At 53.4% G+C, this 20,681-nt stretch overlaps 2 long non-coding RNA genes across 5 annotated transcripts in view; one reads left to right on the top strand and one right to left on the bottom strand.

The window, feature by feature from the left end:
• LOC123576443 overlaps nucleotides 1-20,681 on the bottom strand; it is a 52,871-nt gene that overhangs the window by 30,268 nt on the left and 1,922 nt on the right. The window lies entirely within an intron of this gene.
• On the top strand, nucleotides 103-5,422 carry LOC123576444. Its single transcript, XR_006701395.1, has 2 exons — nucleotides 103-1,034; nucleotides 1,748-5,422. It is a non-coding gene; the product is annotated as an uncharacterized LOC123576444 (long non-coding RNA).

Below are 20,681 nucleotides of genomic sequence, written 5' to 3'. Positions count from 1 at the left end.
AGAATCCCAAGCAGACTCTGTGCTGTCAGCACAGAGCCCGATGTGGGGCTTGAACCCATGAACCATGAGATCGCGACCTGAGTCGAAACCAAGAGTTGGACGCTTAACCGACTGAGCCACCCGGGTACCCCAAGGCATATTTTCTTTAAATCATTTCAGAAGTGTGAATGATAATACAAGCATCTCTGAAAATATAGGGTAAAAAAGAGAGAGAGAGAGAGAGAGAAAACGAAAATACAGGGTAAATATAATTTCCCTTTCCACGTGTTATTCCACACCCTTGAAATATATCTGGAATGTTCTTCCCTCTTCCCCTTCCCCTTTTTCCAGTAAATTCCGATGTGTCCTTTGAGACTCATTGGAGAAACTGCCTCCTCCAGGAAGCCCTCCCATACTCCAGCAGTCTAACATGGCTGCCCTTCTCTGTCTTCTATAATGTCCAGGCTTCCTTCTACCTTGGCACTAATGATCTATTTCATTAACCAGCGAACTCTTAGCTGGTAAAGTGGGCCTTGGCTACCTTTGGACTCCCAGAACCCAGGCAGGCAAGGCCTGGCCCATGGTAGGTTCGTAAAAGAAGCTTGTCGAACAAACGAATCACGAAACTGAATTCCATAATCCAAGCCATATTTTCTCATCCGCTCTCAATATGGCATACAGATTATACCTCTAGAAACAACCAAGTCCGAGGTTGTGAGATCAGAGAATTGGGTCAGAAAGCAAGGTGAGGAGCAGGAAGCCCCACCCCCCGAACGTTCCAGGCCCTCAGCTCCACGCAAGCTCACTAAAGACACAGCAACACGGGGAGGGAAGGATAACCTTTCTGTCCCTTGCCAAGCTGTAAAAAGGGATGGCAAGAAATCATGCCCTAATTTTCCTCCTCAGATCACGCCAGCTTGTGGAATTTAACCATGAGAAGACTGATAAATCTCAGGACAAAGCCGGAGGACGAAGTCGATGTCTGGCATCAGCCAGATTCTGGAACCAGCCAGATTCTGGAACCCAAAGTCGCAGAGTCGTGCTGAGTCGTAAAGGTAATCTGGTCTGTCCTCTGCTCTGCATATGAACCTCACTGGACCCGGTGGTCACTCCCGGTCATGGGGGGGGGGCGTTCAAAAATCTTAAGACTCTAAGTTGTAAGTGGCAAAGAGAAAAGTCGCTCAGATACGGTGACATTTTTGAGAGTCAACGGAACACTTATTATGCACAAAGCGTCACGTTGGGAGGCATGAGGGGCCCGGAGATGAAGAGAATACATCATGCCTGCCCTCAAAAAGCTCGCGCTGTGGAGGGGACTCAGGGCCAGGACAGCAGTGGCCCAATCGAGGGCACCTATAATAAGGGCTGTAAGACAAGAATAAATGGAAAGTTGGGGGTAGAAGCCATGTGTGGGAGTTCTGCAGAACAGCTAGCCCCGTTCCTTCAGAAACTCAACCAAATCACATGGTAGGCGTGATTCAAAAGAATCACCTGTGGGGGGGGGGGGGGGGGAATTGGGACAATTGGAATCTCCGTGTGGATTGGGTATTGGATGACAGCAAGGAATCACTGGCCCTTTTTAGGCCCCGAACCAGAATATCACTATGTCTGAAAATGCCGGTACTTTTTAGAGATGCAAAGTCTAGTATGCAGAAGTGAAATGACATGATGCTATAAAAAAATTCAGAGAGAGAGAGATGAAGCGGGTGCGGTAGAATCTTGATTCTGGATGACACACGGGTGACGCGCGTCGTCCTCTGCTCCCTAGCTCGCGGAATGTTTGAAATGCTCATAACGCAGAAAGGTTGAAACAGAAGATAAGGCGGCAGGCAGTGAAGAGAGACTTTCGGCTGAGCCTTGAAAGGCAAGCAGCATCTCACGGATGGAAACAGACAGAACCGTCATTGGTGGAGAGACCAGCCCAGCAGAGGTCCCTGGGGCGGGAGGGCTGGGGGTGGCTCTGTTTGCCTCTGTGTGGATCAGAGCTCCCAACCTCGGCCCCAGGGGTGAACATGGCCAGCCACCTGCATTGACCTGTTTCTCAAGGATGTGGTAAGCGCTGATCAACAAATAAGGCGAAGGACTCGGAAAATACTGGGCCCTGAACGCGGGCCGAGGGGAAGGGTGCCAGACAAGTTTCCAAAACAACCTGTTTGTTCTTACTGGGCTGACCCTTGCCTCAAGGACAGCCCCCTGCACCCTTCAGTGCTTGCACAATTTCCCCTCCTGCTGGATCCAGACTCTCTACAGAGACCACCAGCCCCACGTGAGGGGCGTCCCTCTTTGCAAGACTGTCTTCTTGGGAACACAGCCCTCATTCCAGCATCTCTGGAGACAGCAGATCAGAGGTGGCCGTGCAAGAATACACCTGCATCCACCTGCCCCTCCCCCCCACCCAGCTCTCCCCACCCCCGATCTGGATCCCTCTGCTGGGGAGGGTGGGCTTTTAGGACCTGCGACCATGTCCTCCCCTCATCTCTGAACCTGATCTGCTTCTGGTTTATACAGTTCTGCTGAGATCATGGAAAAACGAAGCCCAGTCGTATCTACGGTGTGGCCTCAGTGTTCGCCTCGTGGGGTCACTGCATTTGACAGCCCGAGAGCCACTCGGAAATTGCCCGTGGTTCACTAGGGCCAGATGGGAGGTTCCTCTCTTGCGACCTTATCTTCCCTTTGCAGCCCTGGTAACTAATTGCCGAGGGTTGCAAAATCAAAGAGAAAACATTTACAATGAGAGTTGACCTAAAAAAGACTTAGATGGCGGTCAGCATACTTTCAGCGCGGCTTGACCTCTTCCAGACAAAGCCCCGGGGGGAGGGGGTGCCATGTGCTACCAAGAGTGTGGGTTTCAGAGTCAGCCTGAGAACCGGGTTTGAAGCCTGCCTCCCCACCTACTCGTTTGGACAACAGAGCTGACCTCGGATCACATTTCCTGTCTCAGAGGGGTTTACGGATTAACCGAGGCTCCCGCAAGCGAGGTGCAAACACGCGTCGCCTCCTTCTCCCGCTACAGACGTCAGGTTCTCCGTGTCGCAGATGAGGCCGTCGGAGGACGTGAACGTCAGGTCACTTTCAGCTCCAACTTCCTGCCATTCCACAAAACTCCAGGGGCAGTGGGTCACTCTCCTTGGTGGGCTCGGTAGTTTGGTGCATCCCTCATCCAGCCTGTCCCCACGCCCTGGGCGCAGCTGGTCCTATAAAACCACAAAGACACAGACCTGGGTGGAAGCTTAGCCCCACAGGCACCCAGGCTACCAAGTTCCACTTCTCCACGTGAAGAGGCTTCTCTGTTCTGTGGCCCCGTGGGTTTCTCCTTCCTGATTCCTGCCCTGCCTTGAAGGTCACCAGTTGGGTAGAAACGCATTGGAAGAAACTCAGACCTTAGCCATCTTCCTGGTAGGTAGCGTCGTGGATGGAACATTCCCTCCGCCAGATGCTGGGAAATGAATTCACTCCCCGCAGGCTGAGGGCTGTGGGCCCATCTGTTCCTCAAAGTTCCTCACCTCTCAAGTGATAATCTGCCCTATCCACTCCTGGACGGTTGGGTGGGCTTTTCTGATTATATCGTGGATCCTATGAGCGTGTTCTGGAAAGTATAAAACCCTGGAAGAATGGGCGGCATGATGACGACTGCAGTTTGGGTCTCCACACCAGAGCTCCAGAAAGGGCCCCTTCACCTGTAGAGGAACATTCCTTTGTCCCTTTCTCAAGACCATGCCTGCCGGCCAACCCCTCTTCGGGCATAAATGCTGGGGCTCTTTCTCCCTGCGCACTAAACCCTTGTGAAGCGGCCTAGCCAACCCTCCCTGGGAAACCCCACGGGGTAAGCTCTTCCATCAGCCTCCCGTGGCCTCCAAGAGGGTGACCATATGACTCGTGTACCCAGACTGTCCTAGTCTTCTCCTGATGCCTAGTTTCATTACCAATAGCGCCTCCTTTCATTTCCAAACAAGCGTCCCCCCTTGTGTAAGAAAGCGTATGGTCACCCTACCTCTAGGCCAAGGGTCACCTCTACCGGCCTGCCATCTTGCCAAACTGTCATCCTCAGCACTGAGGTCACTTCACGGTGGCTCACCCCCTTCAGATGTCATCTAACACAGATGTTATCCCCTATTTCACTGCTGCCAGAGGGGACACAGTTGTCGTTATATAGAAGGAAGATGAGAGGGCGCCAGGCCCCCGTGTGTCCGTGAGGGACACAACTCTGTTCTGCACCCCCGGCGGGGGAGCACTTTTCCTCTTCTCCGCAGTTCTCCTCTTGCCCAACTCTTTATGTGAAGGCGTACCTCCACCAATATCAGCCCCCCTCAGCCAGGGCTGTCCCTGGTCGTGGCTCCCAAGGCCTTGAAGTGGCTGCCGTCTGAGGAGAGGCCCACGGTTGCCAAGGACGTCGTGGGCCAGACAGACGGAAGCTCCTTATCCCTCGGGCTGACTGTTCTCTGCCGTCGCCACACCGCGTCAAGGGCAACTTGCACGACGTTTGAGGATGCCACGGATAGTTGAACTGCTCATGTTTGGACGTTTTTTTCCCCTCCTCAGCCGGCAACGCTGTGGCTTTTTTCTTACCGGCTTGGAGAGGGGACAAACGCCTTCTAGATCACCTCATGTCTGCCACGGTTTGTAGTTATGTGACTTCCGCCGCCGTGTGCCTTAGAGGGACAGCAAGGACACAGGCACTGCTCCCACTTTACAGCTGGGGAAACTAAGTTCAGATAAGGAAAGAAGTCCTGGTCGTCAAGTTGACCGAGCCAATCAGGCCTCCTTCTAGAAATAATCAAGCCTTTGACCAAATGGTTCACGCACAAACATATTCTCTGTCTCTCTCTCTCTCTCTGTCTCAGACACACATACTCACACATTCACACAAACGCTGCTGTTCCCCAGGGGACTTCGTATGGTTTCCCTGGTCTGGTTTTACTCATGATACTTTCCTACTTCCTGGCTATAAATATACCAAGGTCAAACCTGTCTCTTAGTTTCACTCTACCAGCCAAATGAGCAGTTACTCCGAAATGAGACAGCAGGGAGCCGCCAGCCAAGGGAGAGGCAACAGATTTGCTCCGTCCTGGACAAAGCCAGCATTTTCTTTGTGTTTGGCCTTTTGGATGCCGCCGCGAGAGCGCTGTCCAGTGAAGCCAAGTCCCATCACCCACTCTTGGTCCCCGAAAGGCGTGGGGTGGGCAAGCACTTCAGATCCCACCTACCACAGACGGGCGGAGGCCGGGCCCCCTCATTGCCAGCCACGAGCCCAGCTGAGAAAACCCACCTTCAGCCTTTTCAGCGGGGGCTTCAACCCTACCCCAGAGAAGCTACCTCTTCTGACTCCCCGTCCCCCTCGGTAACGCACATACAGAGCAAATTCTTCCTCCCTTCCTCGTAGACTTCAAGTCAATGTTTCTTTCATTACTGTTGTTGTTTTGAATTAAAATACAGCCGTACGGTACCGTTGTCACATAGCCGTGATATTAGCGGGCACTCGCTGAGCGCTTGCTACGTACCCAGTGCCCTGCACTCATGTTTGCATATGATCTTCTCAACAGACCTAGACAAGTTAAGTTTCAGCAATACTCTGTAGCCACGGTCCTCAAACTGTTTGGTCTCGGGAACCCTTTACCACCCTTGAAAATGTCTATTATGGAAACCTCCGGAGGGCTTCCGCTCACGTGGGCTCCGTCTTTCAAATGCCCTGTCTTAGAAAGGAAACCGAAGCAGTTTTAAAACCTGTTCGTTCACTTAAAAATAGCAATAATAAACTTCCTGCATGCTGACATAAATACCACGTTTTCACGAGAGAGGACGCAGCGGCGGCGAGAGTGGTCCTGTTTCACGGGTTTGTGCATCCCCTAGGTGCCTGGCTTCGGGACCGAGTTCTCATTTCTGCTTCTGAAGTCGTGGTGCAGCTCTCTGGTGAAGCCCGTGGGAATCCACCACACACCCGTGAGACAGCACCGGGGAAAGAGGCAAATAATGCCCGAGTGTCGTTTTCCAAGAGCCTCGACTTCCCAGAGGCCACCCTAAAAGGTGGAGGTTTCTCCCCTCGGCGCAATGGGAAGCCGCAGAAGGGGTGAAGTAGGGAGTGACGTGCCCCGAGCTACGGGTTGGGATGGGTGCTGTGTCAAGAAGAAACAGAGGGGGGACAAGGGTGGGAGCAGAGGGACCGATTGGGAGGCTCTCAGAATAGTCAGGGCAAAGAGGAGGGGGGCCCGAGCCAGGAGGCTGGCAGAGACGCGGCTGGGTTCCGGAGAATGCTGAGTGCGTGGCTCCGTGGGCCCAAAGGGGAGACGTGCGGGAAGGGAAGGAAGCCTCTAGCGCCACACTCAGAGGGGCCCAACACTGCCAAAGGGCTTGGGGGAAGTGCCTCCCTGGATGCATGGCTGGCTGCACCTGCCATGTCCTGGGCTATGCTCAGAGCTTAGACATCAGACGGTGGGCTGGCCTAGGCCAGAGAGAGGGGCCTGCCCTTCCGGGAGCAAGAACGGGACAAGCAGAGCCTCAGTGCTCCCCCCCCGTGCAGCATACCAAGGCCCCGGAGAATGTGGCCAAACTCATGCCCATGCACTCTCCGGATGCTGGAGTTGGCATAGCCATGGGCACACAGAGGCCACAAAGCCAGGAACCAGCACCTTCACAGGCCCTGCCTGGAACACCTGCTTTCTCCAGCCCAGAAAACTAACGCAGTTCACGGCTGTACTGACCTGTGCCCACCCACCCCGCACCCCCCCCGCCACCCTGTTTTAGTACCCCAACCACTGCCAGCCCCCCAGGCCCCTTCATGCTCCCCCAGCGGTCAGTGCCTAAGGGAGCTGCCCATGGTGTGGTGGATTGCATTATCAGCCCCATTCTTCCCTTCCATACATGTAGCCTCGCCATTCGGGAATGCTCTTCCCCGCCCCTTGGCTTCAGGCTTAGCGGTGTGGCTTTGTGTTGGCCACGGGCATATGGACAGAGGAGCCACTGTGCCAACTCCAGGCCTGGGTCTTGAGAGTTTTACATGTTTCCACTTGCTCTTTCGTAGCCCTGTCATTATCGATAGAAGAATCTAGTGCCAGGTCATTGTGGCCCCTTAGCCTGGGACCTGGGATGGGCCACCTTGGAATAAAATCAGCTCAACCAATGCTCACAGACCCACAGCCTGAAACTGAACCATCCCAGTTAACCCACAAATCTATGAAAATAGATGTTTATTCTTATACGCTCCTGATAGTTTTGCAGGGTTTTTTGTTACGCAGTGATAGCTAGCTAATACACCTGTTTCCTCACCTACAGTCTCTTTAAGACTGAGTTATATGAAGGCTGGGACCGCATTTATTTTCCATCTTGTTTCCCAAGAGCCTAACACACTGCAATTATTTAATAAGTGTTTTTTGAACATATGAATGAATGTACAGATGCCCACCTAGACTATTCCAGGAAACCTCTAACCTGAGGATGGTCACAGAAAAGTCTAAATAAAGAATACCTACTAGGTACCCCCAAGGGCATGCCCATCCACCCAGGGTTGGGCCAGCATTATGCCAGCCCTCAAAAACAGTCAACGGGCCAGACAACAGCCGTTGGGATTGTATTTAGCTGTCCCTTGACCGAATTGGTATCCTCGGCTACCTTCCCATGGTTCAGAGCAAACAGCCTCTGTTAGGGGCAATCCCTAATGATTACTGGCCTTTCTGTGCCCCACATCACCCTCTCTGAAGTAGAGAGTATATTCCTATATACTGAATGTTTGTGCTCCCAACAAAGTTCATATATTGAAACCCTAATCCCCAGTGTGGTGGTGTTAGGAGATGCGGCCTTTGGAAGGTGATTACATCATGAGGGTGGGGCCCCCACGCATAGGATTAGTGCCCTGAGACACAACAGTTTGCTCCCTCTCTCTCTGCCATATGAGGACACAGCAAGAAGTTGGCCAACTATGAACCAGGAAGCCCGTCCTCACCAGACACCGAACCTGCTGGTGCCTTGACCTTGGACTCCCCAACCGTAAGAAATAAATCTCTGCTGTTTAACCTCCCCAGTCTACCACAGTTTGTTTTAGAAGCCCAAACCGAATGAGACACATGGAACAGCAAGCATCCCGAGAGGATCCCATTGGTCGTAAACGGAAGGAGATGGAAGGAGACCAAGTGAGGCCCTACTGAGAAGCAGAGGGAGGCTGGGGTGGCTGGTTAAACATCCTGAACTCTCCCAGAGTGACATCTCTGGATATGGGGCCATGTCCCAAGGATGTGGGATGTGGGGCCCCTGAAAGGGACAGGCTGAGTGGGGTATAGGAAGGACGGTGGACCCTGCTATGACCAACCACCCTCACCAGCTCCATGGCATGGGGACCCAAGGCCACACCCCAGTGAATGCATGGAGCCCTCTGCTGAGGGTCAGCAGCCTAGACGGGGGCAGGGTAGGTGGACCCCGACTCAACTTAGGGCTCCTTTCTCTTTCCTGCTGCCTGTGACCTCTTGGATGTCCAGGAACACAGAGGAGAGGGACAGCCCCAGCTTCACCTGGAATGTTCGATGTTATTACTGTTCCTGGAGACGAGGCCCCTTCCAGTCCAGGGAGGGGACCTCAGAGAGCCAGAGAAGCTGTTAGATCGTTCCTCTGTGGGGGAAAGCGCCACGTCTGAACCGTGACCATGAAAACGCTCCACTGTTTCTGGCAACAAGTTTAGGGGGGAACGCTTATAAATTACCTCGCTATCTGAAGGGCAACCCCAGATCTTTTAAAGGAGGCTGTGAAATAGCCCTTGTCAGTTTCCTCCGGGTTCGGGATTGTGTCTCTATTTTAAGCAAACGAACACTACCATGTCGAACCCGGATCTATGAAGACAGAGTTAACTGGGCTCAAATTATGAACGAACCTGGCCATTTGGTGCCGTGCAGCTGCAGGTGCCGTGCAGCTGGGAAGCAGGTCCCAAAACACCATCTTCCTGTCCAACGCCAGGAGCTGTCGGGCTAAGCTGATCAGCTCGCACAGAAGCAGCTGAGCAGTGCAGACACAACCCCACGCTGGAAACACAAAGGGGTCCCCCAGAATTCAGTCTTCCGGAAAGAGGATGTCACCCACAGCCCTACCTCCTCCACAGAAATGCCGTTGGCTTCGGCTTCAGCCAATGACCCAGCGCCATGAGGCCTCTGGGCCTCCGTGAGTTCACCAAGAACCTGGAGGTCATGCTGAACTCAGAAAAACTCCCCTCACATTGGGCTTATGTCTCGATTCTGAGTTTCAGAAGCTGAGAACCAAATGACATAATGGAAGGGTGAGATCCGAGCGCTTCTTATCCGCGAGCCCATTGTCCGTGCAGCAGATGCCACACGGGAGAAGTCACCCACAGAAGACGTATTAGGAAGGATGTCACCCCCTGTGAAAGCAGCACATTGTGTCCTGCGAGGGCCGGTGCAGTAAGTGGGAACGGAGACAGGGTTGACATTTCGATTTAAAGCTCCAGTAACTTGCAGGTAACGTTTCAAGGATGTTCGGAGCGCAAGAGGCAAAGGAAGAAGACTGAGGGACGGAGATTAACCCCTTCGCCTCCACCGCACATTGGCCGTGACCATCTCAGCTACAAATAGGGTCAGAAGGCACCGCCAGGAAAGAGGGGGTGGGTGTTAAGAGGTTTCCATACCTTGGGACCCAGGCTAGGCGTAGTCACAAATAATTCTCATGCAAGAACACGCTGCCCGATGTATCTATTCCTTCAGACTTCCATTAACTGAAACAAATATTTATTAACTGTCCAATCTGATCAAAGATCAACATTGAGTACCTGTGCGAGGCTTAGCCCGGGTCCTCAAAGAGCCGAAGACAAAGCCAACCCACTTAAACGAGGTAGAGCGGTCAGAGGCAGCAGACTGAAAGAGCTAATGCAAAGGGGAATCAGAGGCCCGCGGTCCAGGGGCCGGGGGCAGGCGATTCAGCCTCTCTGGGCTGCTCTCACGGAAGCAATCTAAGTCCTTACCTAGCTATAATACACCACGCTTCTAAATATCCCAAGCCAGCTGGTAGCAATAAAAGCTCACGTGTACAGGGGAAGAGCAGAGATAAGAAAAGGCAGAAAGGTCGGGAGAAGAACTGAAGGAACCCTCTGAAGGCCCTGGGCTCTGATCGAACAAGGACATGAAAACCAAAGTCAGTTTGCTACCCAGCTGAACCCTGGACCAAACCCAAGGTGTACTGGCCTACACCTAAGACTCACTGGAACGATGCCTTTTCTCCGGGCTGACAACAATCCTGCAAGATAAAACAAGGAGTATTCGCCCATTTCACAGACGGGAAGCTGAGCCCGGCAGGCCAGGAGCTGGCCCGCCGCTGATGGTTGAATCCCCCTTAGACAGCCTCACCAGGGAACCCGAGAGCCCCATTTTGAACTGAATCCCAAAATACAGATTTTTTTTTGGAGCCTAAAGACCTTCTAAGACTGCTGAACCAAGACATCAAAATACTCTCCGAACAGAACCGTCCTTTCATCCATTTCTGGAAACTTCTATAGATAGGACCACCACATAGCCCTTTGCCTGAGGGTAGGGGCAAGCCCCCGAGGTCAGCTGGGAGAAAAAAAAGCCCCTCATCAATCAGTACAAGGAGGCCAGCCGTCCACCGGGCTAGAATCCCTGCTGTTGGGATGGCTTTTTTCAAACCCAGGGTATAAAACGAATTAGGTCTGCAGGAATATTGAACTGCAAGATGAGGCACACACACACACACACGCATGCGTGTTCCGTTGAAGCTTCACTTGGGAACCACATACCCACAGAAGATGTATGGACGAACCCATGTAGGGAAGATTCAGAATCATGCACTCTGGATTCTTGGATCATGGACTAAGGAACTTTATTGTTTTTTAGGTTTACTTATTTGTTTTTGAGAGAGAGAGAGAGAGAGAGAGGGAGAGAGAGAGCACGAGATAGAGAGAGAGAATCCCAAGCAGGCTCTGCACTGTCAGCACAGAGCCCAACACGGGGCTTGATCCCATGAACTATGAGATCACGACCTGAGCCAAAACCAAGAGTCAGAGGCTTAACCGACTGAGCCACCCAGGCACCCCCCGCAAGGAGCTTCAAATAGCCTCTAACACCTCCTTCATTTTGGGAAAGAGGAAACTAAGGCCCAGAAAGGTCGAACGACTTTCTCAAGGTCAAAGAGCTTGTGTTCAAGTTCATCGCCAGCCTGCCTCTCCAAACCGCAGGCCACAGCCTTCCCCTTTACGGAGCTAAGAAGAGCCGACTCCCCCTGTTCTTGCAGCCCTGCTCAGCAGGGGGTTGCCATCAGCAGCGCATCAACGCTGAGCTCTCCCAGGGGTCATGGCACACCTTCCACCATGGAGGTGAGCACAGACTGGGGGGCGGGGGGTGGGGGGTGAAGAGCAGGGCTGGGAGGGGGGGTGCCAGGAAACAGACTCCCTGGGAAGGGAGCTGAGACGGGGGTGGAGCAGAGGCGTGCACCCCAGAAGAGGCTCAACGAAGTGAGGGGCTGGGCCGTCTGGGCGGATACACCAGCTGGGCACAAACTAGGTGACAAATGATCCCAGTTACGCAGATTTCAAAAACAGGCGAAACTAATCTAAGGTGATCAGAGGCAGAGAAGTAATGGCCCTCGGGTGGGTAGTGGGGTTGCTTCCTGGAAAGGAGTATGAAGAAGCTGGCTGGCTTGGTGAAAATACTCTCCATCTTGATCTGGGAGGTGGTTCTGTGAGTGGATGCGAACAGGACTGTTTACTGAGCTGTGCATTTACGGAGCTGTGCGTATGTGCACGTTTTATTGTGCGTAAGTTGTGCCTCGAACAGAATCCAGTGGAAAAACAAAGAATGGATCCAATAGGGCTATCCTGTCCCTAGGAGTACCAGACACGGGGTCTCTGACTATTCATTTGGGCCATTTTAAAGGGGGGGCCTGAGCATCAGAAGGGGGAGTGAGCTACACAGGTTTCAAGGACCCTATAACCACATCCTCACACTCTGGCTGACATCTGCCCAAACTGGTTCTCTCCCAACCGTCTCCTGGGGACTGTGGGTCCTGCTACTGTCCTGAGTACAAGGCTCCCTTCCTCCCTCCCTGCCCCTACCCACCCCAATCACACACACACACACACACACACACACACACACAGTGGCCCCAGCTAATGCCTCCAGAACCCTCTCGGCCAGTTGCCAAGCTCTTTCCCATATCTTCCTTAGGTCCACGGTCAGCCCCAAGCCTCCTCTTGGTGTTTCAGAATTTTCCTTGCGCCATGGCCTTCCCTTGCCCAGGAGAGGGACCCACAGCCCAGGCCGGCCCACCCTTACCCAGATGGCGGCCCCTCTCCCCTGGGTACCCAGGACTCCTAGCCCCCAGCCTCGTGCCTTCTCAGACGAGATCACTCCAGGCTGGCCCAACGCTTCTGCACAGCGACCCTCAGGTATGTCATGAAACCAGTATCTACAGGACAAAAGTCTCTGTGTAAACATGCTTACTTAAACACAGAATTACATGCCGCTCACCCGCCCCAGATTCCACATCCAAACCACTTGGTCAAATGTCCTTGTCCCAATGCTATACACCCATGGCTCAGTGTGGTGACGTAAATAAACATGAGCTCAAAGAACTCAGCCCCAAGGTTGCTGGGTTTGAGCACGTGACTGTGATCAAGGAGTTTCGTGATAAAGCCCAAGTGAAAAGGGCTTGCAAAGATTACACACCCGACGACGGCAACAAATCAGGAAGCCGAGAGGTAACATCTGACACGATGATGTCCTTGCCCCTGGGAGGCTGCCTCCATGGACCGAAGAGAGAGGACATCCTGGAGGAAGCGGCATTTGAAGCGGATGACTGCAGTGAGAATATTACGGGAGCCCTTCGCCCAGGACGCGTGTTGAGTCCTCTCAATAATGCCGTGGGGCCCTCGCCGCCCGCCCTCCCTCACGGCGCTTCCCCGCTCGTGGTGTCATTCGTCCTGGCCGGCTTGGCCAATGAGAACACCTGCGGGAGGCACGTACAGCCAGAGGGCCGAGGGGCTCGGCACCCCCAACCCACACCCCACTCCCCGAAAGGCCCGCCACACCTCGCCTGGAAAGCGCTTTATGACTTTCCAATCACTTTCACATACGTTTTCTCCTCTGAGTCTTAAAACCGGGATGGGTGTTATGATCCCCATTTTATTGGTGGGAAAAACAATACAAAACCAAACATGAAATGACTCGGCAGGGCACACGGTGAGTCAGCATCCAGGCTAGGTGAGCAGGTCCGTGACATGGTGCCCAGGGCTCCAAGAGGCCAAGTCGCACGCCACAACTTTTATTTTTATTTATTTATTCTTGAGAGGCAGGGAGAGCATGAGCAGGGGAGGGGCACAGAGAGAGGGGGACACAGAATCCGAAGCAGGCTCCAGGCTCTGAGCTGTCAGCACAGAGCCCGACACGGGGCTTGAACTCATGAACTATGAGATCGTGACCTGAGCCGAAGTCAGATGCTCAACCGACTGAGCCACCCAGGTGCCCCCGTCACATATTTAAAAAGCAAAGAAAACCAATGATATGCAGGGCTGGGTGGGGGGAGGGGGAGGGGTCCGTCAGCTTCTCTTAGATGCCCCAGATTCCTCCTACCTTCCTACTGCGGGGGTTTTCCACCGAAATCCACGTTGGCCACCACGCCCCCTGGGATTCTGAGAAAGCCTTGCCAACCTTCCCAACAATGGAAAAGCTGGCTTTTCCTCAAGACCCGAATGCCTGCACACAGAGCGGCCAACGATCGTGGAAGAGACGGTGACATAGCCTAGAAAGCTGTGACTCCCCACCAGTGGAGGCAATCGCAGATTCAGGATGCACACCAGACTTTTCCGCAGCTGCGTCAACAATAGCTATAGGGGAGAAATCAAGACGGTGCGGGAGGCTTTGGCCGCAGATCCCAGGTACCTAAACCAGCCAAGCTTTGGAAGGAAGCCACTTCAAATGTTCACGTTGAAACAATGCTTCGATATTTCTTTGGTTTCCACTGAGATTTCCACTGAATAACAGCTGTCAACAACTCAGGAAGACGGTGGTCCGTTCCAAGTCTTTCTTCTTCGCAAGTGTTCTTTTATAAACAGCATACTGCTCTTTTCAGCAAGAGCAAAGCAAAAGGCATCCACGGTTGTTCCGAGGGGGGCCAAACATTTCCACGAACGTTCAAGCCTTTGTTTTGTGCCTGAGTCTGAGGGATCAGAGTTCCTATGTTAAGAAGACAGAGCTCGGGGCACCTGGGTGGCTCAGTCGGTTACGCCGCCGACTTCGGCTCCGGTCGTGATCTCATGATCCGTGAATTCGAGCCCCGAGTCGGGCTCTGTGCTGACAGCTCGGAGCCTGGAGTCTGCTTCAGATTCCGTGTCTCCCTCGCTCTCTGCCCCTCCCCCACTCATGCTCTGTCTCTCTCTTCTTTAAAAATAAATATACATTTTAAAAATTTAAAAAAAAAGGACTCTTCTTCTTATTTTTTAACGTTTATTTATTTTTGAGAGTGAGAGAGACAGAGCATGAGTGGGGCAGGGGCAGAGAGAGAGGGAGACACAGAATCCGAAGCAGGCTCCAGGCTCCGTGGGGCTCGAAAAGATCCGCAAGATCATGGCCAGAGCCGAAGTCGGACGCTTAACCAACCGCGCCACCCAGACGCCCCAAGAAGACAGACTTCTTAAATATACTATTGAAGGAAGTGGATATTTGAAGCACCTTCTATTATCTTCTAGAAGCCTCCTTTGGTTTCTACAAAAGTTTCAGTGGAGTAAATGGTGCTTACCAGGGGTTGGGAGGAGGGGGACGGGGGGTTAGTAGTTCATGGGGGCAGAGTTTTCAGTTTGGGAAGGTGAGAAAGTTCTGGAGATGGAGTGGGTAATAGCAGCACAGCAATATGAATGCCCCTGAGGCGACTGAACTGCACACCTCAAAATGGTTCAAATAAGGGGCTCCCGGGAAGCCTAGTTGGTTAAGCGTCCGACTTCGGCTCAAGTCACGATCTCACGGTGTGTGGGTTCGAGCCCCGTGTCGGGCTCTGTGCTGACAGCTCGGAGCCTGGAGCCTGCTGCGGATTCTGTGTCTCCCTCCCTGTGTGCCCCTCCCCCGCTCGCTCTCTGTCTCTCAAAAATAAATGTTAAAAAAAAAAGCTTTTTAAAAAATGGTTCTGGGGCGCCTGGGTGGCGCAGTCGGTTAAGCGTCCGACTTCAGCCAGGTCACGATCTCGCGGTCCGGGAGTTCGAGCCCCGCGTCAGGCTCTGGGCTGATGGCTCAGAGCCTGGAGCCTGTTTCCGATTCTGTGTCTCCCTCTCTCTCTGCCCCTCCCCCGTTCATGCTCTGTCTCTCTCTGTCCCAAAAATAAATAAACGTTGAAAAAAAAAAAATGGTTCAAATGGTATATCTGATGTTAAGTGTATTTTACCACAATAAAAATCACACACAGAAAGCGTCCACGAAAGTTTTAAAAACTGTCCGCATGCTGAAAAGAATCCAAAAGGTTTTACACGTGTATGTTCCTGTTCTGCTTCCTAGTTAAAACCAGCCTGTCTGGATGAGTTTACTGATTACTAACTCTGCATTCAAAACACCTGATTCGCTGAGCACCCCAGGGGATAACCCAGCGCCCCCCGCCCCAGGCCAGTCCTGTGTGGGAGCCCCCAGCCCCCGCAGCGCAGCTCTGTTCCGGCACCTTCCTCCTGCGTAGAACTCTCTAGACATTGTCTCACCTGTCCTTTCCTCTGGAGAGCTCTGTCCTCCCCACAGGGCTCAGGCGACCTGACTATGAGGTCGAGGTGAAAAGTCAAGAACCAGTTTTTCGAACTCTTTGCTCCGCTAGCCAGTCAAGCGGTTCCAGACAAATGTTTCCAAGAGGAAAACAGGCAGCCAAGCGCGCCAGCGTTCTGAGTCAGCCCCATGGGTCGGCTGACAGGCTGGACCACGGCTCAAGGCCCCGGTTCTGGGCACACGTCCCTCAGCCGGTGTCCAGAAGGAGCACCCTAGGGGACTCACCAGAGGGGCAAGTGGTGAAGGACAATGAAGCAGGAAGCCCAGACATTCCTGGAAGGACCTCTGCTTTCTACTTCCGCAAGCCTTCTTTCTTCCTTCCGCTCAGATTTTGAAACAGTGCCTTCCAAGTCACGTTGCCATAGGATGAGATGGATCGCTTTTTCCAAGGCACCTTCCTAGAGATCTCTTGCCTATCCCCAACAGCCCTGCAAGGGTTCTGACCGACTGGAGAGATAAGGGCACTGAGGCTCAGAGATGCTAAGTAACTTTCCCCAGGTCACACAGCTAGTGAGTGGCAGGGCCAGAATCGAACCCGGATCCGCCTCACCGCAAGGCCACACCACGTCTGCAAAGAGAAGTGAAACGTGGAGCGCTCACACTGGGGCCGCGTCCATTTATGACACCGAAGATCCGGGGCCTTGAAGGACTCTGCGCAGCTGTTGGCAACGCTCTGTTCTCAGAACCGAAGCCGTCCCGGACGCCAAATGCTTCGTGGCCCCTTGCGCAGTCCCCGGCACCTCGGAGGCCCCCAGGAACCATGGCAGGTCATGGAACGGAGTCAAGGGCTATTTGCGTTAGTTGCTTGGATGTGGCCCCATTCGATAATTCGGTGAGCGGGCGAAGAAACCACATGAAAGAAATGAGCACATCCTTTGGAAGACTGCTTGACAGAATACGACAACACCAAGGCATCAGGCTTCCCCTAAAATTAGAGCCGCCATACGGTACTAATAACACCGTCTGGGCTCAGGCAAAGCGCTGGTCTGGCCGCGTTGGCAGCGTCCCTTCAAGAAGTACCTTGCCACCGCATACCTGGGTAATCACGGGCGTAGCTGTCCGCAAGGCCCTGGCCAGCCCTTGCCCTGCAAGGAGGAAGTACGTTCGCGTGGGCTGGAGCACAGCTCAGCACGGGGTCTGCATTGCACCCTTCTGCTCCCAGGGAAGAAAGAACGGCCCTCCTGGTCGTGGGAGGGGGTGGTAGTAAGCCAGGTCGGGAACACTGATCAAAGGCCCTTGTCGGAGCGGGAGGAGGCCCAGCTCAAGGGTTCTGGAGCCTTCTCTTGCATTCAGGCAGGCTGTTTACGCAGCCCCAGGCCACAGGTATCTGCACCAGCCTCCGTGGCCCTTGAGTTTGGAAACCCTCCCAAATCACATCCGGGAACAAGCAAAAGAATTGACCTTGAGCGGTGAGGTTTTGAAAAATATTTCCAATTCAGAGGTTCTCCAGCTCCGTGGTGCATTCGGAATCCCCTGGAGGCTGTGTGAAAACAGATTGTGGAGGCTGCCCCCAGGGCTTCTGAATCAGTAGTCCTGGGTGGGGCCCGGGATCCACATCTCCTAAGCCCCAGAGGAGCTGCTGAGGCCGCTGTCCCAGGAGCCACACTTTGGGAACCGCTGTTCTCATTATTTAAAGAGAATGATTTAAGGGCATGAGAACGTTGCTCTGAATAACAAGGATATTATTATCAAATGCCTCCCGTGTGCCAGATACTTCGCTGCCTTTGATATTTACAACACTCCTGCCAAGAAGGAATTAATATCCTGCTTTGCAGACTAGGATTCTGGGACTCGGGAGTTCAGGGACATGCCTAACGTTGCACAGCTAACCACCAGCAGAGTGGAGATTTTAACCGAGGTTAGAGAGACTGGAAACTCTCTTTCTCTCCACCTTCTTTCACTGCCTGTCTGGTGAACTGGGGGCAGGCACTGGAGGGGGGTGGGGGCGGGAGGAAGTTACATGCCAAGCAGGGGCGTCAGGCGTGATGATGGGCACCTGACAAAGCCGTGTGCCAGGCAAGCCTATAGACCACCCAGCTCGGCCACCTGCAAACGAGTCAGCCCCCTGTGGAGGGTGTGAGGGTCACGGGCACCAACAGAGGACGTGGACTCCAAGCTGGCCCAGTAGAAAGAGAACACCTATCCTTGGAGAGACATGGTGCCTTCCATCTGAATTACACTATCTCTGAAGATCCTCTCCTGCTGGGATGGGAAGGACGCTTGGGTCCGTGGTTGAGTGCACTTGAGAGAAGAAGGGACCGTGTTGCTCATGTGCCTTTGCCAACTCAGAGAAGGAGAGGGAGGGAGCACAACCACCATTTACTGAGCATCTACTGTGAACCAGACGACTTCTCGTACCAACTGTCCGTTTTAGGGCTAAGGAGACGGAGGTGCAGAGAGGTTAAGTGACTTGCCCCAGGCCGCACAGCAACAGCAAGCAAAAAAACTGGCAGATGGGACTTAAACTCAGCTGTCCAAGAAGACAGAGCTTGCACGCACCCCCGGACTGACACGCAGGGTGTCAGGTGCAAAGTGGGTCCTAAAAATCCCTGGAGTCTGTCTCCTTCATTAGACAACTGCATTAAACTCATCAGACTTCTGCCAGGTTCTTTGGTTCCCAGGGATAACCAGCCTAAACATGAGACTCCTCCCATTAAGGAATTCCAGAAAAGCTCTCTATGGAGTCTCTAGCCTGAATTTCCAACGTCACCTTTTCCCCCAAAATGTTCTCCCCTACCATGCGAGAACATCCCGACACCTTCCTGCCAGTGGGAGTTTAGTGAGATGGGAGCTCTTACCGAATCCGTGTGGATTGCACGTCGGTGAGGCCAGGCCACAGGCAAAGGGACTCCCTCTTTATGTCCTCTCCCTCTCTGCCTTCCAGCCGAGAGAGGGCTTTCCTCTCTCTCCCCGGGGCCATGGTGGAATCTGAGCTGGGACCTCAGCTCTGCACAACTTGTAACAGGAGAGAGCCCCCCACAGTCACAAAACACTGATCCAGGCGGAGCAACAATGCAGAACCACGCCTGCGCCCCAACCGCCAACACAACTGTGCATTGTGTTGTCAGGTTCCCACTGGGTGGCGGCCCACCCCCCACCCGACCCCCCGAAAGGAGCCGGCCAGGCCCTGCACAGACACCCGCTGGGCTCCAAGTCAGCTTCCGCTGCACTGTCTCAGCCGCATATTTTCACAGATGGGTCTCGAGGCGGCCCCCCTCCAGGACTGCGTCTTTGGAAGGCCCTTAACCAGAAAAGCCCTTGAGGGTACACCGGGGTAGGCCTGAGGACATCAACCAGCTCCTGGAGGAATCATCGAGCCAGGCAGCAGAAATGCAAATACCTCCGTGCTTTGGAGTGTAGGGAGAGCCTCCCTACGTCCGTCCATCGGTGCCCAACACAGACATTGTCACATTTCCCTACACTGACCTGATCAGGATTTCTGCCAGCTTAAACGCCCAGGCAACAGCAGGTGGGGGGAGCAGACTCTGAGGCTCCCTGTGGCTGCGGTCTCCTACCGCTGAGTATTGTGTCTTGCCTTGTTTGATAACAAGCTGTTGTATGTCTCAATGTAAATACAATCTAAGGCAGCATATGGCTCGCAAGGCATCATTGACGACTCTCCCCGTGCGCCAGCTTTCTGCTCTGCGAGGCTCGCTGCCCCCACAGTGCAGCCGTCGGGGTCCACCTTCCCTTGGCCTCAATCTGTCTGCCGAGGCTCCCGCTGACGCTAACGGAAGGGAAGCGTGCGGGGCCTGGGGAGACCGGGCTCCGGCACGGGGTGCTAAACGAAGTCAAGCAACTGTCCAAAGTGAAATACTGAAGTGAGTCGGCTGTTCTGCAAGAAGATGTTTTTGGCTAAGGCCGCTTAAAAATGAGACCCAACCAAAACATCTGCGACACCACAGAAACGGGGTATCCTTGCAAAGGACCGCACGACCGTTCGACTTAATCTATTCTCAGTGTGGCGTTAGACACACCTAATGTCACCAGGCACAGAGCTCAGTTTACGGAGGAGACACATGAATCGCAGGAGTTGTTACGGTCACGCGTTTTCATCGTGAGAGCCTTGGGACCTTCTCAAAGTGTGAGGCTGCCAGGTGATCGGAGGGACTGGGGCCAGCAGGGCCCGGCAAGGCTGGTCATGGCACCCTGACCTGAGAGCATCATGGCTCTCCCTGGTAAGCTTCTGTTACATGGACACCCACCAGAAATGTTGTGTGGGCCTTGCCATCTACTCCCGCCTTCGTTATTTCTTTCTTTTCTTTTCTTTTTTTTACTTTAGAGACAGAGAGAGAGAGAGAGAGAGAGAAGGAGCGGGAAAGGAGCAGAGAGAGAAAGAATCTCAAACAGACTCCATGCTGTCGGTGCAGAGGCCGACACAGGGCTCGATCCCACAACCCTGGGATCATGACCTGAACTGAAATCAAGAGTTGGACGCTCAACTGACTGAGTCTCCCAGGCGCCCCTGCATTCACCTTTTTTTTTTTTTTTTTTTTTAACTTTGCCCATATGCTCTCTTTCTAGATGGGAATGTCTGTCTCAACCTGTCAGACCCTCGGGAACGAGAATTTCAAACCCCTTCTCCATATCTTTTGCTTTGTGTTCTCGGGGATTGAGGGAGGCAGGGAAGCTCCCAGGACAACCATCATCAGCCAGGAGAAGGAATCCGGAGTCCAGGTGAAGTTATCGGGTGGACAGAGCTCAGGATCTGGGGGAATGAAGTTACAGTAAATGGGAAGCCAGGTTAAGGGCACAGAAGGTGAAAGCCAGGTCAGCCGTGCCTCAGACACAGTCTGGATGAAGACCCACGGAGCGGGTTTCTGAGTGCGAAAAGAGGCCCTAATGGTTTACAAATGCCTGGCCTGTCACCTTCTCACTGTAGTGCCCAGCTGGCTGGTTAACCCTTCATATTCAGCCTATCTGCCCTGCTGGACCTACGGCTACAGTAAAGCACCTGATAAATACCAACAG

This window comes from Leopardus geoffroyi, chromosome D2 (genome assembly GCF_018350155.1).
Source record: "Leopardus geoffroyi isolate Oge1 chromosome D2, O.geoffroyi_Oge1_pat1.0, whole genome shotgun sequence".
NCBI classification, from domain to species: Eukaryota; Metazoa; Chordata; class Mammalia; order Carnivora; family Felidae; genus Leopardus; species Leopardus geoffroyi.
The sequence above is the reverse complement of the archived record's forward strand: the minus strand, read 5'-3'. Positions and strand labels throughout refer to the sequence as shown.